General features: G+C 43.4%; 1 long non-coding RNA gene across 1 annotated transcript in view; it reads left to right on the top strand.

Moving 5' to 3' along the window:
• The window catches only part of LOC110482984 (uncharacterized), a 56026-nt gene that overhangs the window by 16638 nt on the left and 12367 nt on the right, over nt 1-27021 (top strand). Inside the window, exon 2 of the long non-coding RNA XR_002467491.1 lies at nt 15163-15290. This is a non-coding gene — a long non-coding RNA (uncharacterized LOC110482984). The remainder of the gene's footprint in view (nt 1-15162; nt 15291-27021) is intronic.

The raw sequence follows: 27021 nt of genomic DNA, 5'->3' as shown, positions 1-27021 counted from the left end.
ACTTAGCTCAGAAGGTGCTGATCATGCTGAGGAGACACAACAGCCTCTTTGGCACTGGCTTCCTTCCCACAAAGCCAGTGGGCTGTGTAGAGAAGCCTGTAATGGCAGATTGTTCCCAAAGTGTCACCCAGAATGTGGCTGCTCATCCAGTTTAGAACCTTAATTTTTGCACGACATGCAGGCTCACCTGGTTCTGCAAGTCCACCTTGGGTAAACCACTGCCTGACTTAAACCCTCAAGTGAAACTTTCTTGAACAAAATCCTGGCTTTTATGTTTACAAAGTGAACCTTGTTCACTGAAGACTGTGGACTGTGTGAGCAGAGTAGCTCTAGAAAATACTTGTAAAACTGTGTTTGCTGAAGTCTGGAAATTAGTATTCATCTCAGCAAGAGGACGAAGGCAAGGCTTGACAAACACATGCCCATTTTAAACAGAAATAAAGAGTCAGTATAAAATTCCCTTATTTTACAGTCATATCCATTATACTATTTACTTTGACTCCTAGAGTTCAAACCTGTTTTCCCAACAATTTTGAGTGCTGCATAATGTATTCACTCTGGGTGGAAGCCATTTTAGTGGATCGACCTGCTGATTTCACAAAGGCCTAAAGGGTAAAACTTCTTGGAAGAATGTTCAGAATTCAAGTAGTTTGTCTTGGTAGGAAAAATCCAGTTTAAATGGTGCAATAGCCTTTCTTAACTAAGATTGCAAATGCCCTGTGGCTGGCTGTTCTGTTCTCACTTTAGGTGATGGCTGTGGATTAAGAGCCTGAGGCTTTGGCTAACATCTATAGGCAAGGCAGTGCATCCCCAGGGTCTAATTCAAGGAAAGTTGTGCAGGTGTGATAATTAGCAGTTTCCTGTTAAAGCTCCACAAATAAGCTCTAATCCTCAAGGCACTAGTCTCCAAAACCCCTTGCATGTTTGTTTTTAGACCAAGTAATATTCATCTGTAACCTTTTTTTTTTTTTTTTTTAATTGCCCAAGCTGCACATTTAACTACCCTGGGCCCACTGGCTTAGATTTTGCTGAAAATCAGATGTGAGCAGGGATTAATGGTTCCAGTTGCTCACACCACCAAGCCACCATGCCGAGTGCAACCTGCCCTTAAATGAGGCCGAGGTGTACAATAGTTGAGTCAGAGCTGAACGGGGCACTTTGGTTTCCTCTGTTATCCCTCCTCGCCCTCCAAGGCCAGTAAACATGTCATAAAGGGAGGAAAAAGTGTGAAAAGTTAGGAAGCAAAACACAGCCCTTAATGGTCTCTACATGTGCTGCAGCCACCTCCAAGTGAAAGTTGAGGTACCAGATTTTTTAGCACTTGGAGAAAAGCCTGGCTCCCCCTCCCAAGCACAACAGAACGGAGACTCCGAACACAAGTGTTCCTGGACAGAATAACTGTTGTAATTCCCTACAAATAACATTGGGAATGTGTGTGCACAAGTGTGTGTGTGCACATCTGCAGCCAGGGAAAAGAGAGGGAGGAGTGTGCTAATTGCAGTGTGAGCACATGTCAGGCAGCGAAGGGAAAGTTTCTCAGATCCCGAGATCAGCAGGGCATCTGAGGACTTTAATGTTTTTCACAGTACAATAAAACCACCAGTGCCAGCTGGAGTCTCCAGCCAAGCTGTGTGCCTTGGAGCTTAGATGTTTCACATCACTGAAGGCTACATAATACTTTCAGCTGGCACTGCATTCCGTTTGATATGTCTGGGGAGGGAGATAGTTACTTAAATAATCACATTGGCTGATGTGGTAGCTCAAACAATGGGCCCTTCCCCCTCTCTCCAAACACGTTTTGGGAATATTAATTTGGGAAGGGGGGCACCAAAGCTTTCCATATCTGTTTTCTTGATCTGTTTCTTTCGTTGTTTAGCCTCTAAGTGTTGACAGGTTGTGGTGATGTCACTTCTCTTGGTGTGAATTTTTGTGAGACAAAAAGAAGGATCTGGGCAGGTCTTTCAAACAGATGAGACATAAGTCAGAGAGAAATGAGAACTTTGAGGCTTCTCTGTGCTGAAGTGGAGAATTTAGCCTCGGTAGTGGATAGTGTGGGTTCAGGAGGTTGACTAGGAAACCATTTAAAATAAATTCAGTATGTGCTATCTTTTCATGTTGCAAGGTAAAAAAACAGAAGTTGTAAACATGCAAAGCACATGGCAAAATAATAATAATTTTACTATTTAAATGTAAATAAAATATACTTTGACCAGCCAGGACCAAATCCTTGGTCTTCCAAAGTTCCCTTAAACCATGAAAATAGCACTGGTGTGCTGAGGTATTTATGGAAATATCTGCCTGGTGTTGTGACTCTGGCAGGTTTTGGTCATGCCATTGTTTAGGTGATCATAAGCCAAGCAGAGATGGAGAGAGAGGTGCTGCAGGGACTGTGGCTAATCATCACAAATAGTTCTCTAGTATTTTATTATCTAGAGCCTTTGTTGAAGTTCAAGATATGTTTTACAGTGTTTAAAATACACAAGATTATAATTCTAGAGACAGATTTATGGGTCTGTGGCTTTTGGTGTATGGAACTGGAGGTGATGGATAATTTTCCTTTCAGAAGTACTGAACTACTCCATCATCTGCATGAGGATTGTATAGCTGTGCCTTTTCTTTCTTCTGGAGTTTTCCTATGGGGATTTTGTAGAACCTTGACAACCTAGACAGATGACATAAAAGAAGCCATCTAGCCATCCTTGGACTTGTTTTCTTTTTATTTCTTTCATGTCTCCAGACTTCAGTGTTGCTACAACATAAGTTGTAAGTGTGTGCTTTTCCCTGACACAGAGAATTTTCTTGCAAACTTTTGACAAGGTGATAAAACCTGTTTTCTTGACTTCACTTTGTTGTACAGTACTGTGAGAGTGCATGTAACCAATGAAAATCCATTGCAGTCTCTGAACTGATGTTATGCAAACAGTTCTACACCTTCCTGTTTATTTTCTGTGCAGGGAATCACTCTATAAACAAGTACAGATCACGACTATAAAACTGTGAAACACTGAGTCTCTTGACATTGCCTGTAGGTGATAGGTTAGAAGGCCAGTTCCTCCTTGATTCCTATCTAATCAGTGGAGAAACCTGAACTTGCTTTTAATATCAGGTTTTGAATCACTCTTTGGAGAAGCCTGTGTCTTTCCACTGTTAGGTGAGGATCTCCCAGGTGAGACACCTACAGTCATGCCAAATTCAGGTGGTGTGCATTCAGTTGTACCTATCCTGTCCACATCTGTCTGTAGAACTGAAACATTAATCTGATTACAAGGAGGATCCTGTGAAGAAAATGAGGGATTTCAATGAAGTGTTGAAGTTGTTCACCTCTCACAGTGTCTGCTCACTGCCTGCATGGCCAAGTGTGCCCTGTCACACTCTGAAATCACCTGTGCACATGCAGTCACAAGCTCTATTGAGTTGTAAGGCATGACATGATACTTAAGAACAGCATTAAGAGTTATGCATGAAAGACAGGACACTCCTTACTTCCTGGCAGCCCTTCAAGTCTTGACCTTGTTCCAGGAAGAATGCAACCTGTGAAAACATCAGCTCCTGTCAGCAGTCGCAGCTCGCAGAGAGCAGCACATGCTCCATATGCTGGAGGAGTTGTGAAAATCCGCACAGCAGCATGTGCTCGTGCTTAAGGAGCAGCTGTCCCTACACCTCCACTCTGATGGCAGTGCCACTCTTCACTTGATATTCTCCAGCTCCACACCTTGGAGTGTTGGGGCTTCCTTCCCCCAGGTTTCAGCAGGAGTTTCACCATCAGCAGCCTTCTGGGTCAAGGCAAATATTCAAGTGATCAACTCTCATTTATCTTACCCCTGGAAGCTCCTGATACCAAAGGATTGCATGGGAAAGCAGCTGATGAGGTGGTGCTGAGTCACACAGGTCTGAACAAAGGACCTGGGATTGTCTCAGTTCACCCTCAATGTCTGTCTGGAATTGGGAATATCTTCTCCTTCAGACTTCAGCAGCTTGTCACATGAGGCTGTATAGTGTCCAGTTAGGTCACTCTGGAACCCCATCGGATGCCCTTTATATTTTTGCACTGACAGATTTAAAGGGTCAATCAATGAAATCAATGGCAATGAATATGGGGCAGCAAAAAAGAAATGTTTTCTCACTCAGCACAGGAACTTGCTGTCATAGAAGGTTACAGAAACAAATGCTGTGGATGGATATCAAGACCTGAACTGTTTAGTGAGATTGCTGATCTTTGGAAAAAGTTACTTATACAGAAATATCTCTAACATGTCTGTTCTGCTATTACTTTTTAATATTTTTTTAATGGTATTGTGTAACATAATGTATATTAAGAATAATTAATTTTGTTCTGAAACTTCAGGCATAGGTTGCTCTGAAAGGCAGGTCAATGGCCTTCATGCCCTCCAGAGCATGAACTGTGGTGAATGTGATGTACTTGTCCAAAACCTACTAGTCTTTAATGCAAGAATGTTTTTCCACCCCCCCATAATCTACAGTAAACATCCCCTCTCTGTCTCTGCATTGCTGAGAAATTCTGTGAGCAAAAGGCACCTTTGGATCATCAGTGCAGTGTTTCTCTTGCAGCTACTAGATGTGAACAATAAGACATTTTCCTTGAGTTCTATAAAGAAAATTCCTTCTTGAATTCCTGAGTTTGAGTTATTCAGTACCTCTCTGCATCTCCTTTAGGTTTTTCAGAGTTTGTGAAGCCATTTTGATGGACTGGAAGTTATCCTGCCCTGACCTAGACGCTGTTTTGCTCCAGGCTCAGTGTGTCCCTTGTTATTAATCTTATCATAGGAAGCCTTGAATAACCTGGCTGGAGTCTCTCAGTGATGAGCAGCAGCAGGTTATGCACCATTTTGGTCATGAACTCTTGTACACGGAACTACCCTGTGATTGTTGGCTTTGACTCTGTGTATGTGCAGAATTACAAGATCCACAGTTTCTGACTTCTGGATCTACAGGGAAAAATCTTAAGTTTAGCAGAGAACTCTACCTTTTTTTTTTTTTTTTCCCTGCTACTGAATCATCTTCCAGCTTGTAAACAAAGTATTTTATCAGAAACAGGCAATACTTCCTGACTTCAGAATTTCTTCTCCCAAAAATTCATGTGTTGCAACATAAACATTCTTCCCCTATGCACTTCTGTCCTGAGGCATTTCTTGTTACTAACTACCCTTCAAAGAACTCCTAATTTCAGAAAAGAATTAACTCATCTCCCGGGCAATTTTTGTTTTCCTTAAGCCTCCTTCTCATGCTTGAATACTACTAATCTGCTCAAAGTTGCTGAAATCCCCTCTGAAGTCCTTAATTATATCAGTGTGTGACCTCTTACATTACAAGCATTGAGGTTGCTATAAGAGACAAAAGTGAGAAGAAGAGAAATCTTCATTTGATCCCTGTCCTTGATAAGCACAGGCTCTGGCATTCTGGGCTATCAGAGACAGAGGTACCGTTTAAGTGAGAGCAACAAAAGCTATTTGGAATCAGGTGACCTGCTACATACTGGGGAAAATGCTCTGGCAGGCTGCAGATCTCAAGCCACTGATGGAGGTGGGTAAATTCAGAATCTCTAGGTTGGATCTCTTTTCACAGTCATAGCTCAGCCTCCCTCTGAAGTTGTGTAAATTCTTTGTGTTCAGAATGCCTTTGGTGGAATTCCACAGGTTTGTTTTCTTTTACTTGAAGAACAATCTCCTTTTACTTGTTCAAATGTAGCTTTCATAAGCTTTATCTTATGGCCTCTCATTTTTACATTGGAAGAAATACTGAACAATCCATTTCTGTCCAAGCCCTCCAGACCACTCATGATTTTATAGACTCCTAGAATAAATTGCTTGTCATCTCTTTTTGAAGCTAGAGTCCTAAAGAGTCTGTGTGATCCCTCCTGATGGAGGTTTTCCCTTCTGTCTTCCCTGAATCTTTCAAATTCCCTTTCTGATGTGAGTTGTCCTCATTGGAGAAAAGTGGGATTAGAATCTGCATTTCCTTGTTGTGGGTTTTGACTATAAGGATTTGTGATAGTCCCCTCTAATATCATCATGTCCACATTTGTGTTCTGAGGAGTGCACTTTGTCAGTGGTGACAGATAGCCCTTGTTAGGTTATTCTCCATCAGTTTTTAGGACAAAGAGCAAACCCAAAGGAAGATGAAGGTGAAAGCTCTGATGACACCCTGATCATAAATCCTTGAAAATGAGCTGGGACTGATGATGTTTTTTAAATTGGGCTCCACTAATGACCTGAGCAGCTTTAATCTCAGAGCCAGTTTCACAAGCAATCCTTTTGAATGGTTTCAGCAGGACCTGCTGACCAGGGACCATCTGCAGGGGAGATGTGCGATGCGCTGGGTAAATGCAGTTTGTTTTCTCAAGTCTTGTGTCAGCCATCTGCAGCCATTTATCTTGGTTCCATCCCTCTGCATGCAAAACACTGCAAAAATGAAAAAGCCTGCCACTGGCACAGTGTAATCTTTATGCTGCCAGCACATCCCAGAATGTGGAAGTGCCCTAAGGTGTTTTTTTTCCTGTGGGAGACTTCATTCCACAGCAACTAAAACACAACTGGATCCCAAAAAACATCCTAAGTATTAAAAGACTCTGGCCTGTCTGCTAATTGAATCTCCAGCTTCTATGCTACTTGTTAAAACCCTTGAGCTAATAAAGCACTCGCCCAAACTCTGACCTTGGGCTGACAAATGTATAAAATCATCCAAACCCAATCGAAATCAGTTTAAAGATTGAATTCTGGAGCAATTAAAAAGATAAATAGCTGAAACTTAAAAATCAAATCATAGCCTAAGTAATGTTCACTATTTAAAACTTATTTGAAGCCCTCAAAGTTTTCATGGCAAAGACAATTTTTAGCACTGGAAGTTCAATCTCACTGTAAACTTGGCTGAATGAGATGAGTTACATACTGGCACCTCTTGTGTAATTTGAACAAGCAACCGTGGCATTAAGGATCAATAAAACCTGGGATTGTTTCCATTAATAACCTTCACTGATTAAATGAGAGATAAGGAATGAAGGGCTTCAGAAATGGAAGTCACTGGATGGACCATTCAGACTATCTTTTCTCTGCTTCTGAATTGTCTTTGGCAGTAGGAAATATTATTACAGCTTTCAGATTTACAGACCAAACATGAACAAACAATGACAAACCTGCTGCCTGCAATTCTAATCAACCACTGGGCTTACAAAAGGAATCTCGGACTCTTTTCTCATAGCTAAATTTTTTTCCAGTCTCAGTTGTGTTTGGGAACAATCCACAGTTTGATGATTTAGGCTGCTCTGTGAGCCAACTAATCTTAACTCTTCTGATTTTTTTTCAGTGCTAGCTGGGTAATACTTGCATTGAGTTATAGCAGCCTCTTGCAACCCCTTTTCCACTTCATTGGTGTGGAGGTATTTCAGGTTCCTCAAACCTTCTACAGCCTCAGGGTAAGACAGGGAAAGGCATTGGCTGTTCCACGTGTTCCAAATGCTCTAAACATTGTGCTAAAATGATTGAGGCCTAAGTCCCAACAACACTGTGTTCTGTTGTCCTTTTCAGTCTGTCCTGCTCATGAAGTTCCTTTTTCAGAGCCCACTCTCAGTGTGTCACCAGTACTTGGCTGTTCCCTCCCTGTTGGCTCATATTTGCCCCTTCTGAAGTGAATTTGCCTCTTCTGAAGTGGCCCTGCTCCTGCACCAGAGCCTTGTATTTCCACTGCATCACTTCCCTGACTTGCCTGGCCAGCCTTGCTGGGACAGCTGCACCAAATCTTCATTTCTGACCCCCAAAACCTGGAGAAGATGAGGCTGCTCCATGACAGTACTGGTACAAACCTATTTTTGTAGAAATGACAACAGTGATAAAGTAATGTGTTCTCTGCAGAGACTTTGCCAAATGCAGTGTTGTGACTGGCTATTTATCAGAGCTAGAGGCTATTTATCTGTGATGTTACCCACACAATTTTTTTTTCTAGGAAAAAGACATTTCTATTAAAACTTTCTTTTATTAAAACCCAAATACCCACAGAGCTCTTCTACTTCCAACATGGGGAATTTTTACCCAGTCCTACTTTTTCTTTATCTATTTCTGTAGACTTTATTTACCTGGTAGCATTTTTTGCTGTGTGTGATTTTTTAAGTCCTACTTAATTCAAATTATAATTAAGTTACTTTGGAGACTTGGAGTTGACTCCCATCCTTGCCAGAAATTTCGTGCTCTCAGTTGTTGACCTTGAAATGAGGGACAGAAAGAATTCCTTTGTCCTTTTGTGAGATCAGAGGATGATTTTTCTAGGTTTTACAACTCCCATTGCTCATCATAGGCATGTGGTGCCAAATTTAACAGAATTTCTGTTGTTGGTACTTCTCTCTGCTGTGGTAACCTGAGAAATACTTCAATAAGGTGGGACAGGGTGTGCTTTCAGTAAAGGGTGAAAGTGAAGATGGCTCTTACCTTCCCTTGAGACCATTAATTATTGTTGATGAGCTTTCCAGAGTCTGAATTTTCACAAGCTTCTTTCAGAGCTGGGGACAGAATTTGGGGACAGAAGAGGACAATGGATTGCTCAGCCCCTGCTAGTGCAAGAAGTTTGGCATCCCAGTTTAGTTTACAGCATTTATTTCACTGCAAAGTGGTTTCATGGCAAGCAGTTTCTTGCTGTCAAAGGTACTTTCCATCCATGTCATAAATTACAATGAGCTTTGACAAGTCCTTCAAATTTGGTTTCCCCTCTCCTCGCCCCAATGTGTTGCAAAAATGGCTTGATGGATATTTTGGAAGTTGACAGGCCAGAGGATGTTTCTGAATTAAAATACATTCTGGGTTTAGTGGCATTACAGAAACCAAGAGGGAGAAAAGGGAATGATATGAAATGTTATTCAAGGATGTTTTTGTTCTACAGCAACAGACTGTGAGCTTTTGAATATTATCTTTGATGAGAGGAGAAATCTGGGTTTAAAACCACAATTCTGATATCATCAGTGAAGCTCTGTTAAAAATACAGCCTGCTGTGTTTTTTAAAAATATTTTTTATGACTTTTTAATTATGTACATATTTTGTGTATTTAAAGCAGTGAGATTCTTACTAATTGATTTTTAACTCTTCTTTCTCTGTTGCATTACAGTATTTTTCAGTACTGTGTGCTTACTAACTCTGAGTATTCAGGAACAGTGAGATTAGACTGTGATTTTAGCTTCTAATCACTGTTCTTCTTGTGTGTTTTTTTTTTTTTTATAATTTCATTTTTCAAATGTATAATTTATTTGGTTCATTGTTATACATCAGGAAGGTGCCTTGATTATCTTCTTTTCATCAAACCAGAGCACATGTTCTTCATATGAATCTCTGCTTTGATGTCATTAAAATTGCATTTTCCCCTTAGAAAAGGTTTTCTTTAAGTTATAATTTCTTTTGACATGAATTTAATGCATTAACATCACTTCTATTAATGTAGCTGGATGCAACATATAATAAAATCCAGTGAGGTCAATGCGTAGCAAAGAATTTTACGAGAAAAGGCATTGAAATGTGATGTTTGAAAGTATGTATTTATTTCCTTATCAGTGGTTCTAACAACAGTTAGGCCCAGCTGACAAGTTGAAGTAGACTCCTCAATTTAAACCTTAATTCTAATGTCTTTTGGTCCTCTTTCAGCTTCAGCTGCCTTCCTGCTGAAGGCAACAGCCTCCAGAAATGGGGTTTTTAGTAAGAAAATGTGCCAGGGCAAGGGGAATCCTCAGCATTTACTGGGCACTTCACCCAAGCAGAATCTGAGTAGGAACATTGGGGTGTGCCCCATGATCCAGGGTAATAATGGGGATGGTGCTTTAGGGAAAAGCAGAATGTGTTTCCAGGGAATTCACAGGCCAGGACATATCCCTGCAGTAAGCACAGAATTTTGGTCAAGCCACCAGCACTGTCCCCTGTGCTTTTTAAAGAGTGTCATGCTCTCTTTAGTGTCCATCTGGATGAGCAGGAGAAACCCAGATTGGACAAGTGTTTAATTGGTCATTTGAAGGGTGTCACTTCCTCATCGTGATGCTGGCACACACGGAGCCTTCTGGAGCTCTGAGAGAGGGAGGGAGGGAGGGAGTTACCAGTCAGCAGCATCAAAACTTTGTTTCCAGATTTTCTTTTCTTAGGTTCCTAATTCCTAACTGAAAGGTTCCTAATTAGACATTCCTAATGTCTGGAAATGCAAATATGAAACATGACTGAGGTGAAAGGAGAAACTTCTCCTCGAGTTGATGTACTGGGGTATCAGCAGATGGAGAACAGAACCCAGGCCCTGATAAGTGCCTGCTGGGAATCCATCCTGTGCTCTGCTTTGCCACTCTTTTGCTCTGTAAATCTCAATGGGGGCTTTTCTTCAGTTTTATTTTCTTGATTTTAATTTCTTGATTTTATTTGTTGCCGTGGCACTGTAGCTTACATGACTGGACAGCTTTCATGAAGTCCCTTGCGAAGTCTCAGCCTGGTGAGGTGCTAATTAAATGAAAGTTGTGATTAAAGTGGGAGAGGGAGGGAGAGTTCAGGGCTACCTCATTTGTACACTCGTTTAACTGATGGCTTCAGTGAAACTAAGCAGGAATGCTTCAAACACTTATGAAATCACAAAACTTCTGCTAACTCCTATTAGATAATTCTGAAAGTTTTATTGATTCAGTTGGGATGCATCCTCAAATGCCAGGGATGAATCTTGGGTAAGATCTCTTGGGTCTCCAGGAGTGTGTAAAAACAATAGCAGCTCCAAGGTCTTGGGTATAGAGTCAGTCCTTCCTGCCTTCAGCACAGTAACAAATTTCACCAAAACTGTCCTCATCTTAACTCTTCTCTTTTGTAGATGCTTTGTTTCACACTGCTGTTACCACTCTGCACAATTAAAATGGCCTTGTGACTGCCTGCTATTGAGAGCCAGCTGAAATTCTAAGGTCCAAGAAAGCTATTCAACAAATTTTTCTATTCATATCTCTAATCTCCTAACAGTTCCTGGAAGCATATTTCACATTGGCCTGTGCATCTTACTTTATAAAATCACTTCAGGTCACTCAGAATGCATCACTAAATTTCATGCTCTTAAAATTGTAATTGCAATAAAAAAAGGGTTATTTGTTCTGAGTCCTGAAAGGAAGAGACTCAGCCATTTGTATTCACCTGGTGCTTTGTAAACAAAGCTTTACCCTTGGGGTGGTCTATGTAATGTCTTTAGATGAAAATGGAGATCACAACTTGTTAGGTGGTAAGAGAGTCAAGTAAACGCCCTGCATTCTGAAAGCTTTATGTAAAGGACTTATATGTGTGTGTGTGTTTTTAGTTTTTTTTTTAAATTAATGTGTTTTTAAAATTGGCTGTAGAGCTTAATGCAAAAGCTGGTGGAGTAAGAAGAGTAACTTTGTAAACTGCTGAAAGGGCACGAGCTTCTCTTTCACTGAGGTGAAAAAAAGAAAAATGGTATACTGATTACCTTGGGTCTTGGTTTTGAATTTGCTTTGAATTCTGGACGAACTTTGTCAGTTGCTGGATTCATTTTTGCCATGGTACATATAAAAAAAAATCCAACAATTTAGTATTTGGTTCTATATCTCAGCAGTATCTGGAGCACTGATAAGTTGGGCTGAACTAGCTTTGCTACATAAAAGGTGAGACAGGTGGAAAAGGTGAGACAGCCCTTTTGGGTACTTAGATCTGAGGCTGGAAGAAGGAGACATGGGGAGCCAATCAGTAATCAGAGACGGGAACCAAAGCAAAAATGAAGGGTCAGGACAGGGGCTTGAACAGGCACAGATCTCTCAGCTTCTCCTGGGGTGGAAGAAGCTTCAGAAAATCTGTGTTTTCCAGTCTGACTTACTCCTCTGCCTGGATTATGCATCCCAGAGATGCTGGTGGCTGTGGCCTCAATGAAACAAAAGATGTTTCTTCACTTACCGTGGCCTCTTAGCTGGAGAGGGTGGTTTGACCATTTGTAAATAAATCTTTGGTGTTGCTGCTCTTCCCTTTATCTATATCATCTAAGAACTAAGGAGTTTTATTCTGGTGTTTTAGAAAGATCAATGTAGGCAATAGGTCGAAATGGCACAGACAGCATGGCATGACAAAAGCCAAGAACAAATGTGAGATGGAATTTGGGAGTTCACTTTGAATCTGCCACTGTTACCAGAGTTTGGGTCTTGCTTTTTTATGTCCCCTGCTCCCTCCAGGACCTGCAGCTTTCCATCATCTTGTCTTCTTAGTGATGGATATTGCATTTGCACAAAGGAAAAAGCCCAGCACATCATAGTGAGAGGAGGCCCAGTATAGGTTTTTTTTTTCCCTCAACACTGTTTTCAGGACCTGAAATCTGGTAGATACAGGGGCCCAGAGCTGTTACATGAGGACAGGATCGATTCAGTCAATCAGAGGGAAAACCTACTGTCAGGCTCCCAGACCTTTAACCTGCTCCTCAGAATTATTAGAACTCCCAAATCTCTTTGCAGGCCTTTTCTATTAGACAGATATTCCCATGTTTTGATTTTTTTGCTCCAGAAGTAATTTTTTTTATAATTACCTTCATTGAACTGCACTTACCATCTGTGAAGTGAGAGGCACTTAAATGATTTATTAGCCTGGGTTCCTAAAATGTGCTGAACAGCATGGGATTGATCTTGGCTAGTGACAACCACGGGATACATGACAATGGGTAGGTGGCCAGTGTTTGATGGAGCATCGTGCTGTGCTCTGGGTCTTGCTCTGGGGGAGTGTGTTGGCTCCCTTCCAGTTGTACAGATCAATAAAAGGCAGGTGTGCCTTGGCTCAGAAATACAAAGAAATGTCTTGAGGTACAGATCTCCTCCTGAAAAAAATATCATGGGGCACTGTACCTCTTGTTTCTGAGATAACTCCTCCAGAAAAGGTTCTAAAAAGCTTTTGGCAGCAAAGTAAACCTTTCTGGAGTAAAAAAAATGGATTCAAATTTGTTCTTCTCTGTGTGCTGATTGAAATCCTGAAGGCTGATTTTCGTTCTTACTGTATTTCTTCTCTTGCAAGTAGTGTCCATGGAACATAAGAGGCTTTCACAGCTTTCCTTTAGCCTGTACAAGTGGTTAATGCTCAGTGGGGCTTGGCAGAGATAGCACAGTGTGGAGCACAAAGTGGGTCTAGCTATGAACATCACTGGCAGGAAGTGAAAGGCTGCAGGTGTAAGCACTGCTCAGGAGGGGAATGTGGTTCCTAGAGAAGCAGGACACGGGGAAGAGGAGTATCTGCCTTTCATGCAAGCAAAATCCTGTCTCTGGTAACAGGCAGGGGCTCCTGACTTACATCTCCAGCTGCAATCTCATCTGAGCAGAGGCTGTGAGACCCTGCTACTCACTGAGCTTCCTCTTGTAGCAGAGACTCACAACTTCTGCTGACCTCAGAACTCTGCAGGAGCTGAGATGAAGCAGCTCCAGCCCTTCACAGGGATGAGATGCCACCAAGCAGCTGATCTCACAGATGCAAGTGACTGCAGGTGAGCCAGAGCCTGCTCAGTGCAGATTGCCTGGAGGATCTTCACAGGAACATTGGCAAGGAAGAGGAGGATGCAAAGCTGACTTTAGTGGTGGGACCCTGCTGGGGGTTAAGCATCTGCCTTCCCCCTTCACTCAGAACAAGCTAACAGAAAAAATCCAATTCAGACACAGTGCTAATCTTTCTCTTCCCCACGCAGTTTAACATATGCAGAGAGACACAGGACTGAGCTTAGAAAGAATAACTAAAGGGATGTGTTGGTTCAATCCAAGCCATGGAATAGCTTGGACCAGCACTAGGATTTCACAAGAGGGCTCCAGCTCTGGCTGTGTGTTGCAGTGGTAAACAGGAGCTGTCCTGTGGCTGGCAGCTGGCAGGAGGTGATGTGTGAGGCTCTCTGAGGACAGGCTGCAGGAGCAGACAGCTCTGTGGCTGAAATGATGCAGGTTGACAGGGATCAGCTACAAAGCCACCCCAGGGCGTTTCTGTGCCCCCAGCACTCCCCTGCAGCCGTGGCAGTACAGCCCATGTGTGGTGTCCTGCTGGCAGGGCAGGCACTGGCACAAGGAGGCCACAGAGCTAAATCAGGCAGCAAATGAGCCAGGAGAGCAAAAGGAGGTGTGAGAAGGCTGGATGGAGAGGGTGGGGTTGGTAGGGAGCTCTTCCTGTGCCTTGGGCTCAGCTTTGCATTTGCAGGGTGGTTAAAGGCCTGGAGGTGAGTAGGAGGAAAGCCTCCCCATGGGAAGTTGTGCAGTGTGAAAGGTCTGATCTGAGCTGCTGAAATGTCTGGGATTTATGTGTCATGCAGAGCTGCACAAACTGGCACAGCTGTTACTATGTTTGTACTCTGTACTCTGATGATACTAATCCAGGTTTTGGAATCTGAGCATCCATGTCTATGTAGATACAGGACATTCCTCTGTCTTCTAGGGACTGCTCCTAGAAGCTCAGTTGCACCACTTTTACTTTAATCAATATAGAGCTTCACCTGCCAGACAGTAGATGTTGATGAATTTGCTCCTCCACTTTTTCCACGGTTATCTCTCCTAAAGCAAAGGTTCTCTTGCCTTGCACTACCTGCACTGTAGTTGTTTTTCCTCTATCCTCAGACAGAGGAATATCTATTTTTCCTATCCTTTGAACTTGGAGTTAGTTCAAACTCAGGTCTGTGTTTATGAGGGTCAGGAGAGGTCAGACTTGGTTACCCTAAGGAAGCACAGAAAGGAAAGAGGGAGAAGGAAACCTCAGGTAATGCTCTTCTCTGCTGGCTGATCCATCCATATGCCCTAAAGAGTGGCATGTGGCCAGACAGAGTTGGTGAGAAGCAGAGACAGATGGCAACCTGTGATCTGGAAGGAACACAGGGTTTTACACCCAGTCAGAGATGCTAAACCAGAGCCCTGAATACTCACAATTCTTTTGGTAGTTGACATCATTGGATTCATTATCCAAATATCAAGATACAGGCTGGCCTCTACTCCAAGGATTGATTTGGTTTCCTCTTTATTGAAAATTTGGCCTCCTGCAATAAAATGCTATTCCTTCTGACCTCCAAATGAATGAGCAGGTCCAGTCACAGTGGACAGCAGCCCAGAGGAGCCAAATGGTGAAAAGGAGAGGTTTTTGCAGGTGGTAGTTGAAAACTTTAGAGAATATTTTGGCCAAAACTCAGATCTTCTCTCTTTCATTTCACAGGTTTTCCTCTGGCCCCTCCTGGCTCTACAGCCTGGGCTGCAGGAGCTGATGTACCAGTGGAGTTGTGTTTACTCAAGAAATTGTTGCCAGCAGTGGTTGTGGAGTGACACAATCCATCCCATTCCTGGGTGAGTGATGGACACATGATTTACTGCAGCTGGGCCCTTCCTTCCCCTGAGCTGGGTCAGCACCAAGCTCAGGTGAGAGGAGCAGGAGGATTAGCAGATCCTTCCTGACCTGGGCAGGCCAGGGGTGAGAGGGGAGGCAGCACAGCTGCCAGCTTTATTCAGGTTTCCTTCCTGCTGCTCACTGTCCTCAGACTCAGAGGGCTTGGGAGTTCAAGGGAGGAGAAAAAAAATAACCAAACAAAGATGTGAGAAATGGCTGAAGAAAGAAAGCAAAATATTTTTGAAGCTCTGCAACATCAACTCACGAACGCTGCATCTGCAGGGCACAACCCAGTGTGAGCTGTTCTTGGGAGGGTGGCTCACTTATCCTTAATAATTAAAGGAGTGATTTTTCCCTACTTGCTGCACTGAAGATGAGGGAGGTTTTATCTGTGCCCTGCTAACAGTGCCAGTGACGTGTTCAGAATGCTGTAGCACATTTCTCTGCACAGGCAGCAGAGGAGAAGGCTCGTGGCAATGGGCCAGAACCACTTAGATCATTTTACCAGGGACACACCAGAGACCAGGGAACCCCATCAAGGAGTTTGTGTTTCCAGTCTGTAGCACCCCATGTTGTGACATTCTATTTTACCCCCACCTCCCCCATTTCTACTGATGGCACCAAAAATCATTGTTGTCTTCAGCTATGAAAAATAGTTTAACTCAAGGCAGGGTCAAGCTGCTGTCAGCATACTCAGAAAATGTTTCAATTTTGTTTTGTCACCCTGTGAGTTGGAAAACTGCAGATCTAGGTGAGGTGAAGCCAGGATTGTAAACTTTATCTGTGAGTGTGAAATAAAATTGGATTTCCATGGATATTGGTAGTGTTGGGCTGTATCCCCCTCCTCTTTAATGTGCAATCCTGCTTCTCTATATTGGTTTTAAATAATTCCATTTTGCAAAGCAGGAGGGCTCAAGAAATTTCAAAAATAATGTAAGGCAAAATCAGGCTTTCATGCTGCTGCTGTCCATGGGATTCTGCTGCATCCTGGTGTGATGTGTGGGTGTGTGTGTCCATGTGATTTTTTTGTACTTGCCTGCAAATACACACACCCCTCCTCTGTCTGTATGAATTGTTTATGTTACCCAAATACCTCCTAGGGAACTCTCTCTCTTTCTGTGGCTCTGGTACAATTTGTTATTGAAATTACTCTAGGAATTGTACAATCCCATGTTAAACACCCCCAGCCTGACACAGATACAGATGGAAAGCTGATGCATATTAAGAAGTGATGTTTAAGCAATTGTTTTTTCTGCTCTCAGAATATTTTCTCCTGATAATTTGTTTCTCAGGCCCTTTCTTGGACCAGGAGGAAGAACTGGACAACCCCATGTGGGGTTCCTTAAAACCTGTGCATCAGTAATTTTAAACAGAGTAAAAACTGAGGTGTTCCAGCAGAGCTTTCCAGGTCCTCACTCAGTTCCACCCCTCAGACATGGGCCAGTCTCAGCTCGTGGTGCTGCTGCTGTGGCTGCTTGTCACAGATCCATCACAGCTTCTGCAGTGTCCCCGAGGGGCTGACCAGGGCCAGCATGGCCCAAGCTGATGGGACTGCTGGACAAAGGGCATGCAGAAACCAAGGAGACAAAGTGGAGAAGCTCCTCAAAAGAACAGTTCTTCTTGCCAGCAGGGGAGAGGTGTAAAGACAAGCTGTGCAGAGGTGAGAACTTGTAAACTCTCAGCTCCCCATGTCAGTCACCATTTCAAGTGTTGTTTCCTCATCTCCTGGGGCTGGACACCTGCTGATGTTAACCTTTCAGTAATATACTGCCCACCATGGCATGTTAGTGTATTATTTCTGTTTTATAGGATTAATGTATTTCCCAAACTGCCAGTCTCTTCTCCAGCTCAAACCACTTGCATTTAGCCTTTGTTCTGATGGCATGGGAAGTGTGTTGCATTCAGCAGTGACAACCCTTGCATGCTGAACATGACCCAAATGCTACTTAGAGGTGGCAGCATCTCCCAGGGGAGGTACTGAGTGCACCCAGGCACAAACCCTGCTTTTGTGCCTTAATTCTGCTGCCAGAACACTGCTGATGCATCTAGAATGGAACAAATATTAGCCATTGGGCATTTCTCCCAGAATATCTTTTCTTGTGCATGGAGAAAATCACCCCATATTTATCTTATTTGTGCATAAATGGAGTGGGTGGTATGTGGGGAGAATATTTCAGGTTGTCTTCTGTCCTCCAAATTTGTCAAATACACATTTAGCTGATGTCCTCACCTAATGAAGATATTTCAGATTTCCAACTTACTCGATTTCTGGCATTTTGTATCATTGGTTTGGTTTCCATAGTACTTTGCACAAATGGCACCTACTCTGTTTTCTGTTATCCTGTCTGACTTGTTCTGTTTCCTGCTGTGTCCTCTACATGAAAATACATAATTTCTGTGGCTTTGTCATCAAAGAAGCACTGGCCAAAGCTGTTTGTGCCTCTGCACATGTTTGCTTCCCTTGGCTCCTACCGGTTTGAGCTATCCATAAGATTATTGGGCAGTAGAGCAGAGACATCTGTCCTTTTAGCATGAGCTTCCTCCCTTGCACAAGCATCCCAGTTCCTGACAAATCTTCTCCTTCAGCCTTCTTCTCAGCCAGGTATTAAACCTTGGCTTTTTTGCTTCCTTTTCCAGTCCTGCACAGTTACTGGGAGTGTTTTCAGACAACACTCCTTGTCTCCAGTTTCCTTTTCCCAGAGCTTTAATTTTCCTTCCATGATCTCTTTCCTGCCTTTCTGTATAGCATTTGTGCCAACATGGACTAGGTTTTTCTGCAGTAGCTCCTGGAAGCCAGCTCAGGCTCCCGTGAGATCTGCTGCCTTAGCCTTGGCAGTCAAGTCCCCGTGCCACCCTCCCTGGAGTCCCAGTGCCAGCTGTCCCTCTGCTGATGGTGGCACTCAGCTGCAGGCCTGCCCTGTGCCTTTTCAGAGGAGCTTTCTGTCTGGCTGTGGGAGAGGCTGGGTTCCAGGGGTTTGCTCCTGCATGGCACTCCTGTTGTGCTGGCTCTCGTGTCTCAGACCTGGGTCCTGCTCAGGGCTGTGCATTAAGGCTCAAGTGCCTGAGTCACTTTCTTGAGTGCTGGCACGACTGATTTGAAACCAGAACCAATGGAGTGATGCCCTGATTGCCTTTGGCAGAAGGCCTTGGCTTAGCAGCCCACCCTCTGTATTTTGTGACTCCTGGAGCAGTTCTTACCAGGCTGTTCTCCAAGCAGAAACCTGCAACTGATGGCAAGGCTCCACCTTGCCTGCTCCTGGAGGTGTCACAACCTCACCTCAGCAGCCCTGTGTGGCTGAAGTCTGATATCTCCTGCTGCAGGAGGTGAGCTGGGCTGTGACCTGAGCACAGGGATGTGTCCAAGGCAGTCTGGCACTCTGGTAGTCACTGGTTTTCTGCAGGATTTGTATTGTTTTGGGATTTCTGACAATGTCCCATTGGGTTGTATGGACTGTTGATTTTTTTAATGAGCTGACCTGTAGTCAGACATACCTAAAGCAGATCCACTTAATCTAAACTCAAAGGTAGAATTTGTGGTCTTCTCTTGTTTACAGTCACTTCAAGGTGTGCAGGATCCTCTGTTTTCTGTGACAAATTTATGTCAGTGTGCAACTGTGCTTTTTACATTTTTCTTCCCTTTTTATCTGTATTCTCTTCCCTTCCTCCAAGCTGCAAACTATGTACAGAGTCCCTTGCAGAGTCCTACCAGCCTTGAAGGCTCATTTGAATTCAGCACACCCCATTGTCCTGCTGAGTGTTCTATCAATGTGCCAACTCTGCTGTATTAACCCAGGAGCAGGGGAAACTGCAAGTCAGTCAATCCTTGGGCTACAACAGGTTTATTTTATTTAATGAATTTTGAGTCATTTTATGGTAGAACTGGGCTGCAATTCCAGCTGAGCCCTTTGTAGCCTGCACATTCCTCTCTGCTGCACACCTCTGGGGTGTGCAGCCAAAAATGTAAATTAATGAAGACAAAGAGGAGACATGTTCCTGACATGGCTATTCTTCTCTCTTGTTAGGGCACTGATGCTCAGGCAGTACTCAGGAGAAGCTGCAATATTATCACTTCCCTCATCAGAACAACCTTAGTCTTTTTCTTGGGGAGTTCAGTGGCAAGTAGCTATTGACCAGCTTAACATTTTTTAGAATGTCTGTCTCTCAACAAAATCACCATTTCCTTCAGTACTTTGCTATGCAATATCATAAATTATCTCGTAAAATGTTTTTTCCTTCTAGACATATATAAAACATTAAAGGTATCTTGCTGGAAAAATAAGTCAAGAAACAATGAGCCAAAATCAGAGAGATGCACAACTGGCATATGTCTGTGATGGTGGTCCAAGTTGATTTCTTTTTTAACTTTGCCATGTTTCTCTGTCTCATGTAATCATAAATAAGTTAAGTACTTTGCAATCTGTAGAATGTGTTTTTTCACATGACCACCATCTGGGCTGCTACTTCTCTGCCCTGTTGTACCTCTCTGTTTGGGTTACTGATAGTTGTCTGTCTGGTACTGTTTGATTTTAGCTTTTTCCCTTGGTTCCTTAACAAGTTACAAGTAAACACTTTCCCTAATTTTATCCTCGAGGTTTACACTTCTCTTAGCCCTAACAAATGTATCTGAATTCTACAGTTTATTCCTGTCAATACACTGTGTTTTGCTGTTAACAAGTGTTTGTCTACAGGAGGAGATATCAGTCAGGAATAACTCCGGATTATCACTCCATGGAAGCTCCTTTGCCCTTTGGAAATGGATGCAGGGTATTTGTGCTGTTATTCCAGAATCTGTGTCTTGCTAGGGAGCCTTCAGACATACTTAATTTTCCTCCCTCCTATTTGAACTCAGTGCCCTGTGTTGAACAAGCCTTAATTTCAGCCTTCACCAAACCTGCTTTCTCTTTCAGCTGAGATTATTCTAGGTGCAGTGGTACCTGAGGTATGGTGGAGATCCATCTGTCAGACTGGTTGTGTGTTAAGGGCTCCCTGAAGTTGAAGGAAGCCACTCCAAGGACAATTGAGCCAATCCCTGAGAACACTGAGCCAAGCAATTACCAGATGTATTCCAGGCTGACACTTCCTTAACCCTTCTTTTTTTCTATTCCTCATCCCTGTATGATATCAGAATATCTTTTTTTTTTCTTTTTTATTTTTTTTTTTCCTCTGAGCAGCGTGTTCCTTTTGTGGCTTTTACGATTCTGAGAGGAGAACAGGTAATTTTGAACACTGAGTCACTCTCTTATGCCTAACTACAATATTTCTTCTCCCCAGCTGAGGACAGGGAGTTCCGAAGCTTCCTCAGGCCTTGGTTCTTGGTTTGGTGTGTGTGAATGTGTTGTGCTGCTCCACTTGGCTTGCTCTGCTCATGGGTAATTTGATAAGTGACAATCATGGTCTGCAAGGAATGCCAGCCCTGTTATTCATGCTACTCCAGCTCATGTCTTCATTTTGTCTGGAAAAGCCACTGTGCCAGCTGCTGGTGGGCTTTCTGGCCTTCTCTGCTTAAAATAGGCACTTGTCCCTTCAACTCCTTTGTGTAGGTGAAAGGAGTTGGACAAGGTTTCAAAATTAAATGTTTTTGTTTATTTTATTATGGTTTTTTTTTTTCATTCCATGATCTGGAGATCTGTGTATCACAGGCTGTTGGTCTGTGGAAGCCTGCTCATATATTTAAGTAGACTGTCAGACCTCAAAAGTGGTCTGAGGTGCCCTTACACATGAGGGAAAGGAGAGAAAAGGTAGCAGCTAAAAGCACAGATGAATCAGAAATGCCAAAGAAGCCTCTGTAAGCCCTGACTTCATTCCAGCAGTGCAAATCTGCTTATCTCAGTTGCCCATCCAAGTGAAAATACTTGCATTAATTTTTGTTACAAGAAAAGCTGAAACTGTAATATTCCATGACTATAGTAACAGCCAGTGTGACAACATCCTGACCACTGCTCTTCAGCCTTTTCCCCTTCTCCTGTGAGCTTTTGGTACCTCTGTACTCTCACCCTAACATTAATTCCTACCATTCCCATTTACCCTTTGCCTTTCAGCTATTGGCATGTTAATTATTCAAATTTTGCTAGTTCAGGATGTTCTTTTTAGGGAGGGGATGTGAACCTTGTGAGACTGCAGAGGAGAGGTTTTACTGCACATCACTGAAAGGCACACATGGAGATTTGGTGCTGGACTTGCCCTCCTAGAGGGGCTCCTGAATCTTCAGGCACCTGAACTGACTGTGGTGTCAAGTTTTGAGAACATTTTGTGGTCACCTCAGAAAGACCTGCTTGAACTTGGCTTATGTTATTTAGTGCTGTATTATACTTATGGCCCTTCTGATAAGATCTGGAGGGTTTGTCTGAAGTGTAGTTTTCTCCTGCTCCATGGAAGTCCAGTGTCCATGGTTACTGGGGACAGTAACTGATAAGAAGGAAGATTCAAAGCTATTTCTTTCTTTCTGTGATCAGAAATGCAGCACCTAGCCCAAAGGGAGCTGTGCAGAAAAAGACAATCTGCTGCAGGGTTGATTGTCAGGAGGTGTGTGACAATGTTCACTCCCAGCATTTGTTCCTGTGCAGTGATTCAGTGACTTTTACTTGTCTTGGTCTGGGTGCTCAGTGCTCATCCAGACTCAGACAGAAAGCCAGGCTGAGGAGGTGCCAGTGTCTGTCCCCTCCTGGCAGTGTGCTGGAGCTCCTGGGTTTCCAGATTGGATTGGAAAGATGCAGGAATAAGCAGCCTTTGGAGGATGCTGCTGTTTTGGTATCCTATCCAGGTCTGTTTAGTTGCTTACAGACACCTGGGCTCTGCAGGAAATAGATTTAAACCTGTTTGTTCAGCTCTGGTTTACCTTTCTGCACTAACATTCTTCAGCGTTTCAAAAACTCATTAAAACTTGTGTGTGCCAATTAGTAAGAGGAGCAGATTGCTCTCACGAGTGGGGAAGCAGAAGACAGAGGAAAGGAGTGTTCAAGGCTGGGTTGGATGGGTCTTTGAGCACCCTGGTCTGGTGGAAGGCGTGGAAGATGAGCTGTAAGGTCTCCTCTAACCCAAAGCAGTCTGGGATTCTGTGATTAGGCTCAACCACAAGTTTTTGAGTACTTCTCCATCATCCTGCCGTGGAAGCGAGTGCAGCACAGCTGGAGCAGGCTGCGGGAGTGTTTGCTGCCCTGATGCGGCACAGAGAGCTCCGGGAGCTGGCGGGAGCTGCTCGCAGCCCCTGGGCTCAGCCGGATCTGCAGCGACACTAGAGGTCACTCTGTGACCAGGGATGGAGCCTGCAGCCTTCGGGGGGCTTGGGAAGGTCAGCGGATGCTAATCCATATAAATTGCTGAACTACAAGCAAAATTTGTAGCTCATTATGAAGCGCTTTGATGCGGCATCGCTTCTATCCTTCAGATGCCAATTTCCTAGGGGGAACACCTCCCTCCCTGCAGTGCCGTGTTCATGTGAGCACCGGGGCAGGGCTGGGGTTTTAGCACAGTTTGGGGACATTTCTGCCCCGCTGGGCTGGGCAGGGTCCCCAAAAGCAGCACCTTTCCAAGCGGCTGTACCTGCCTCGCTCCCCTCCGGCTGTCAGGAATTCATTTGGCTGATGCTGCCTGGCCAGCCTGGGGGTAAAGATGGATTTAACACAGTCACTAGACAGCTGTGTGCTAACCTCACTGGCTGTGGAACCTATAACGAAAGGATTTAATTTTATTCCCTCATAATCCCTTTTCTCTCAAACAGGTCAGACTAGAGAGGCTGCTGCTACTGCTGCAGCTTTCAGCCTCCCTGGTGTTATTGCTGGTCAGTCAGGCAAGACATTTCATCCTGGGGAAAAGTTTTCCTTTTAGTATTATTTTATTGAACTTGTTTACTTGGGACACTCATATAAAATTTTCAGTTCTCTGAAATATCTCTGCAGAAGTTATTCTGGGTGAAAGATTTCAGTGATTTCCTCTCCTACCCCTGGAAAGAACTGATAATTCTGGGTCAGCTGAACCTATTTGCAAGTTGGTTGCATAGTTAGCAATTAAATTCTGGTTGAAAAGTAAGGAATTAAAAAATAATATTAACATTTTCCATTGAAAAATATGCCTCATTTTGACCATAAAGCAAGTTCTCACCCTTCCCCCAGTCTCCAAAGGTGATCACCTGTGATCAAAGGTGAAACACCTGATATTGGGTTGGACTCAATCTTAAAGTTCTCTTCCAACCTGGTGATTCTCTGTGCTTCTGTGTGTGAGATGAGACTGAACAAAATATTTTACTTGACCTGTAGCAGTTTTGGGAAGTTCATTTTTCCACTTTGGTCATAAAAGGCAAAGCTGGTTATTTGCAGAACTTTATTTGTAAACTTTCTCTTAGCTCCTGTGGAGGCCAGGTGTCTGCTGGCAGGGGAGAGAATATGCCCCACATCCCTTTTTCTCCATGGAACATGCTATTAATGACCAAATTTTGCTGGAGGTCTCTAATGCTCTTTCCAAGGTTTCATGGCATGGGGAGGCTTTGCACTTGCCCCATTAGGGCAGGTACCTGTTTGTGGCTGGATTCCATGGTAGTGCAAACATCTCACAAATCTAGTCAGAATTAATTGGGATAACAGGGACTCCTTAGTCTTCGTTCACTCGAGGGTCACAGGATGTCAGATTTGACTTTGCTATTGAAGTCAGCTAATGTACTGGAAATGCCTTCATTTTCCCCCTCTGGAGGCATGGTTCAAATCTGCCATAAATTACAAGTGACACAGGTTCAGTGGTCTTAATTAAATCTCACAAGGTTATTTTTGTGTGTCAACACTCCCCTTCTCCTCCCTTCTGCAGCATTTGGAGCAGCTGAAGGGCAGGGAGGACTCCAGCACTGCAGGTGGAAGTTCTGGGTGTGGTTTTCAAGTGCTGGAGTTGGCTCTGGGCTGGGGTACAGCCAGAGCCTGACTGAGCCTGGTATCAATCTCCATTGAACTTGTGATGTAGTGGATATTCCTCGTAGATTTAAAGGATTCAAGTCTGTGCAGGATCGTTATTGCTTGTAGGGAGATAACTGGCTATAGAGGATTTCTGTTACCCACAGCATCTCTCCAGCCTGCAATTCATTGATTTCCAATCGACTTTGTAAAGGTGCAGAATAGGGGTGATCAATGCTACAGTGCTGATGTGAATAAAGTGTGTCCCCTAATCTGCCTTGCCAACAGCCCTCTTCTGATATCCTGAGCTGACCTGGTCATGACTGTCTCTTACACACATAAATATGCTGGCTGTTGCTAACTTGCCTTGAAAGCCTTTGGAATTGGAAGGAATCAGATCCAGTGCAGCTTTTCCAGGGTGTGGCTAGGCTGATCCAAACTTCTTTTAGGCTAATCCTTTTGTAAAGGCGCTATATGTTGCTAACATTTCTCTTAGCTTGGGTTTAAATTAAAAGCTTTAATTGGTCTTCTGATTCTCCTAGAATCATGTTTAAAAAAGAACCAAAAGAAAAAAAAAGAAAAAGAAAGCTAGGAAAAAAAACCCCAAGCCCCAAAACATACCATTTAGAGAACAACTGTTTAGAGAGCAGGTTTTTATTTAATAAACAGTGATCAATTGAATTGATTAACCATGAACACATTACAGCAGAGTTTGTTGTTGCTGCTGCTGATAATTGCAGTTCACGTGCATGAGAATATTAAATGGCTGTTTGCAGGATCATTTCCATGCTCTTCTCATTTAACAGAATGGAGAAAACAACAACTGTTGACAGTGATTTTGGTTAGGACTGGAGTGCTGCAGACTGTGCCCTCAGGATGCCTGTGCAATAACTCCATCAATTGTGGCCATTTACTCTGCACTTCCAGACATTTCTGCAAACCTTGCAGCTGTTTTTTTACTAATTCGCTTGGTAATTAGATCTTATCATGCTGGCTCCATGGCTTTACATAAACTGTAAGCATTTGGAGCTGGCATCTGAGACATTTTAGAGTTGTCTGTGTTGTTTTGCACTGCTCTGCAGAGACCAAGGTGCTCTCAAACACAGTAGAGACAGGGAAGCAGTTTTAACAAACGAGTTCCTGCTGATTTGAGAAGGTTTCCATAGAAGATAAGAGTTCCTTCTCTCAAATTAACAACTGGAAGCCAAGTGGCAATGATGGATTCATCCTGCTGGATTCTGAGCACAAACTGGGATCTCTGCTTCTACTCTTTCTTTCTCCCTCCAGTACAAATCTTTGATTTTAGGAGGAGTTGGGGGCTTCAGTAAAAGTGTTTTACTGTCTTAGATATCCCATTGATGTTAAGGAGAGGAAAACCATGGTCCTGTGAGCTCAGGGTCAGAAGTTGGTACCAGTCATGCCCAAATAATGTGAATGGAAAGACACGAGCAGCAGGCTACCTTGGAATGGCCTCATGCAGTGCTGCAGTTTGGGAACTGTGGATGTAGGTGCCACTGCTGCTGGAATGGCCTGACTGACACAGACCCACTGATCTCAGAGGAGAAGGTGCTCTGCCAGTGGCTGCTCAGCTGGTCAGACATCAGAGCATCTGATCAGCTTCCCTTACCAAAAGGAGAGGAGTCACTCCTGTGAAAACTAATGATTTGCAGTGAAAGAATTTTGTTTCATGGCTAAAGATGTTGAGGTCTCAAAGATCTTTGCCATTTTGATCTCTGCACTGTGGTGAGATTGTAGAACACATTTCTTTAATGTTATGTGTACACTGGTGTGTCCAGCCACGCCAAAACTTGGGGCAATGGAGATGGGGAGGAAATATTTTGGAAAGGAGGTGCAAGGCATCTGAGAGCCTGATTCAGAGCTCACTGTGTGAAGAGACCCAGCCCTGGGCTAACATGGCTAAACAGTGATAAATCTCTGGGGGTGGCAGGGGACTCTGAACTCAAAAGCTTTCTATTTTCAGATCACATCTTTGTTCTGATGAGTCTGTGCTGTGCCAGTGAGGGGCAGAAGATGGTTTAGGTTCAGGGGTACTGTTCACTGTCTCTGGGTGACTTCAGTCACAATCTGGTTTTTGGGTTTGCACTCTGTGTGCTTTGCACTTCCTCTGGGAGGACAAGCCAGGCTGGGTGAGCTGCAGAGAACTGCTCTTGCTCTTAGGAGTTGAGAGAGGTGCCTGTAATTTCAGTGCAGGTCCCATAAATAGCAAGTTTGCAAGGTTTTCATTTCTAGAATTCCACCTAGTTAGGGATGGAACTTGGTTAACAGGACCCCAAAGAGAGTTTGAACGTAACAGATGTCAGTGTAACATGCAACTCTTCAGCTTTTTTTTTTTTGTGTGTTAAACAAATCATTAAAAAATTTTGCAAGAAAATCTCATGAAGTATGCAAAAATATTATGGGGAGTGGCAGCTTTTCCAGATGGGCTTTGGTGCTTGTGTCTGTCAGGTGATACTGGCAGATGTCATCATAAAGGTACTTTTGGCACTTGTAAAAGTAGTGGTAGTAATGCAATAGCAGTGAAGGTCTAAAGAAGGATGTGAGACAATGTCTGTGTGGAGAAGGGACACATTTTACTGGGTAACTGATATAGATGGGGGAAAAATGTGAACTTTTGGGGACAGGACCCCTCCCAAACTTTCTGGAAGTTTTCTGGAGTTCTGAAAAGAGACAGCTCAAGGGCTATACAGGTGTAGGCATTTAAAAGAAAAAAATAAAGCAGAACTCTTGTACCATGCCCTTAAATTGGTGCTTAAAAATTAGTGCTCCAGTGGAGCTGATCTCTTAAGACTGACTGAGA

Source organism: Lonchura striata, chromosome 11 (assembly GCF_046129695.1).
Source record: "Lonchura striata isolate bLonStr1 chromosome 11, bLonStr1.mat, whole genome shotgun sequence".
NCBI classification, from domain to species: domain Eukaryota; kingdom Metazoa; phylum Chordata; class Aves; order Passeriformes; family Estrildidae; genus Lonchura; species Lonchura striata.
The sequence above is the reverse complement of the archived record's forward strand: the minus strand, read 5'-3'. Positions and strand labels throughout refer to the sequence as shown.